Here is a 4,283-nt window from a genome sequence, read left to right as displayed (position 1 = left end):
CATGTTGAATGATGGGGGGTACATCAAGGGCCTCCTTTGATGGATCTCTTCCCATCATTGCCAACACCTTATTTAGGGTGTATATATAGAAACAATCTAGTACCTTGGAGCTTTTCATCCTCAGTAGAAGGCTTCATTGCTATTGATAGTGGGTTTCCCTTACTGGCCCATGTTAACCAATTTTATAAGTGCTCGACATCAATTCGTTTGAATTCACACTCCATAGATTGTGTTAGATAAATTGGGAACCATTTTCATTAGTGGTGGTCTTCCTCATGTATGTTAAAGGGATCCCTTACCACTTGGTAATTAGATAGTCTCCCCACATGCTTGACATCGTCTCATTCATTTGCATGTTGTGATTCATACAATTGGGATGAGACGAAGACCTTGGGGCATGGGGCTATCTCACTCAAGCACATTGCATCCCCCAAGCTACATTGGAGAATGTATTATATACTTTGAGGGCCATCATTTGGGCATTGGTATCTTTTTCCCTACTAATATCTACTATGACAACGATCTACATTGTATCATGATCGGTCCTCAATGACATGAGTTTGTAGTATGTTTCATGGGCGACCATGCTCTATTCTTTTAGTACCGAGAATGGGTATACCTACCTTGGGGATATATATTATTTGTATTTGTCTATGAATTTTGTAGTCTTTTACAGGTTCCACGTCCTTGGCTCCCTCCATCTATCGTACCCATTGAGACTATAATTGTAATGTATTTCAACCATCAACTTCTCTTCTAATCTCATACATTAGAGGGCATATATTACAACTCAAAATGTCACAATCAAGGTTTATGATAACTCAAAGTGATGCCCCCTTGGGTTTACTAGTGGTTTTCATCTTCAATAGCCTAGAACACCTGTAGGGAGAGTTGCAATGCTTTAGTTACACAACAAAAGAGAGTTGAAGTAGATAGGGTTGGCATAGCAAATGGATAAGGGTAGAAAAGGCCAAAAGTGATCAGTTCTAGAAGATAAGGATGAAAACACCATATCAAATAGTGTCAAAAAAATGTCTATATACATTTGATCACTACTCCAAACCCATCTATATAAGAAATACTTTCCATGGAACAAAGGGAGAAAAGTTTATGTAACGTAATGTTGTGAGAATGAGAACCTGATTTCTACTTGCAAGAAGTTGTAGAATATTGTGTACCTTGACAATGATCTATGGTGAGAGGAGAATATACGAATAGGGACTATGAAGGGAGCGACTATTGTTAACACCATTGGTATAATGAAGGCATATACTTCCCACCCTACCAACATAGTATTAATTGATATTATTTGTGTTTGTATTTGGGTTTTCATAATGTTCATGTTAACTTTAGTTTGCAGGAACATAGAATCAGAGGTTGTTGTTTGTGTGTCAGTCGTAGGTAAGAAGATTCACAGAGACAAAATCTCAAGGAATTCTATCACTGCAATTGTCAGATAGCCACCCTCCATGATAAGGTGCATATGATTCTCCTTCTTACTTTTTTTTTGCATATTTGTATTGTGCGTTTTCTAGGTCAAGTAGCCACCATCACAAACACCATTTGCCATATGTCTTGGGCAAGCCTATGGGTTAAGAGTATTGAGACTGTCAGACTAGGTAGTAACTCGTCAAAACAATTCGTTGATTTCATTTAGGTTGTTGTTTATTATATACATGAGGGAGAGACTGTTCATTTCATCTCCCATTGACTATTCATATTCTCTATTATTTATTTACATCAATTTCAGTTATTCACCCAATCCTGATGATTAGGTATCAACATTCCCCCCCTTAATCTGAAGGGATGTTCGTGAGTCCAAGCATCGCTCTGAATCGTTCAATCTTTTCTCTTCCAAGCGCTTTGGTGAAGATGTCTGCAATTTGCTAGTTCATGGAACAATGGCGGAGATGGATTGTTTTGGCCTCAACATGATGTCAAATCAGATGATATTTAGTATTTATGTGCTTCGTTTGATCATGGAACTTTGGCTTCTTGGCCAGCTTTTTTACAGAGGTATTTTCAATCATGAGTGGAGTTGATTGTACTTGTTTTACCTACAAATCTTCAAGAATTTTCTTGAGCCACACAATTTCTTTTGTTGCCTCAGCTGGTGCCACATATTATGCTTCTATTATGGAATCTGCTGGAATTTATTTTTTGCGTGATCTCCAAGAGACAGCTCCTGATCCAAGACTCATAGAATATCCTGAAGTAGATACCCCAGTTTCTTTGTCTCCATCAAAGTCTGAATCAGAGTATCCGATCAAGCTGAAGTCGTCCACCTGTGTATACTTGATTCCAAAGTCTTGAGTTCCCTTCAAGTACCTTAGAACTCTTTTTGCAGCAGACCAATGTCCCTCACAAGGCTTTTGCATAAACTTGGAGAGGATTCCAACAACAAACGAAATGTCTGGTCTGGTAGTAGTTAGGTAGTTGAGACTTCCTACAAGCTGTCTATACTTTGTTGCATCCTTAAATTCTTTTCCTTCAATAGATGTGAGCTTTAAGTTTTGTTCCATTGGAGTAGTAAGAGGATTGCATTCTGTCATGCCAAATCTGTTCAACAGATCTCCAATGTACTTCTTTTGAGAAAGAAATATGGACTTCGGATGTTGAGTTACTTCAATACCAAGATAGTAATGAACATAGCCGAGATTAGTCATTTCAAAATTTTTCCCTAATTCCTTCTTTATGGATGCAATGTAGCTTTCATTGTTCCCTGTCATCAAAAGATCATCTACATATACCACAAGATATACAACTATTTTGCTAACTTTCTTGACAAATAAAGTTGCATCATCAAGATCATAATGTTTGAAATTGAGTTTCAGAAGATGTTCAGTTAGTTTTTCATACCAGGCTCGCGGTGCTTGTTTGAGGCCATACAAGGATTTCACAAGTTTTCATACTTTATGTTCATGTCCTTTCACAGCAAATCCTTCAGGCTGGGACATAAAAACATTCTCTTTTAGATCTCCATTCAAGAAAGCAATTTTTACATCCGTTGGATGGACTTTCCAACCATTTTTAGTTGCTAGGGCAAAGAGTGTCCGGATGGTAGCCCATTTTGTTGTGGGGGAAAAAGTCTCCTCATAATCAACCCCTTCCTTCTGTGCAAAAACCTTTTGCCACAAGCCTGGATTTGTGCTTGTCAAGTGAGCCATCAACTTTATACTTGTTCTTGTAGACCCACTTGCAGCCAATTGGTTTGGTTCCTAATGGAGGATCAACCAGCTTCCAAGTGCCATTGTTTATGAGGGCATCATACTCCTTTTGCATTGCTTCTTTCAATTCATCATGAGAAGCAACTTATTTGAAGGAAGTTGGTTCAAAACCTATAGACAAATTCAATTCACAATCATAAGAAACATCCATATCAACAGGTGAATTAGAGTCATCTACATCACCTCCATTTTGCTGGTTTGAATTTCTAGTTCCTGTCTTTCCAACCTCATTAGGATGAACACTTTCAAGTGTCTTTATCAGCCACTTTGGAGGACCTTTCTCAAATGGTCCAGGCTGCTCCGTTGATTGAGTTGGGACTGAATCAAGATTGAGTCTCCCAATTCTATCAATCACATCACTTAAAGCATCATCCATTGTTGGAGTTTCATGCGGGGGAGAGAGTTCTTCAGAAGAAGATTCCACATGTTGATATAGTATAGGAATCCCCCCTTCAAGATGTGGAATCTGATTATCAAATTCTTGAAATGATTTTTCATTTGCGAATCTATCCAAGCAATCAAGTTGCCGCTCAACAAAATTGTCAGTTTTGGATGATTCAAGAAAAATTACATCTCTAGATACAACAAACTTTTTATTGACTTCATCATAGAGATGGTATGCTTTGGAGGTGTTTGAATACCCCAGGAAGATACACTTATGACTTCTTGCACCAAGTTTGTTTCTATGTACCTTTAGTATCAAGGTATAACAGGTGGAACCAAAGACCCTGAGATGCTTTACCGAAGGAACGTGCCCATACCACATTTCATATGGAGTCTTGTTTCTAATAGCATTCGATGGACATATATACTTTATATATGCAACACATAGAATAGCATCAGCCCAAAACATTATTTTTACATTTTTGAAGAAGAGCATGGAGCATACCATATTTAAGATTGTCCTATTCATTCTTTCAGCTACACCATTCCGTTGGGGATTATAAGGCACAATTGTTTGATGTTTTATCACATGTTGGCGAAGATAGTTTTCAAATTCATTTGATGTGTATTCTTTTCCATTATCAGTGCGAATAGACCCAATATGAGATTGTG

The sequence above is a fragment of the Pinus tabuliformis genome, chromosome 1_2 (genome assembly GCF_031772625.1).
Source record: "Pinus tabuliformis cultivar Carrire ecotype Pingquan chromosome 1_2, CPIR1, whole genome shotgun sequence".
In the NCBI taxonomy this organism is placed as follows: Eukaryota; Viridiplantae; Streptophyta; class Pinopsida; order Pinales; family Pinaceae; genus Pinus; species Pinus tabuliformis.
Note: the sequence above shows the minus strand (reverse complement) of the source record.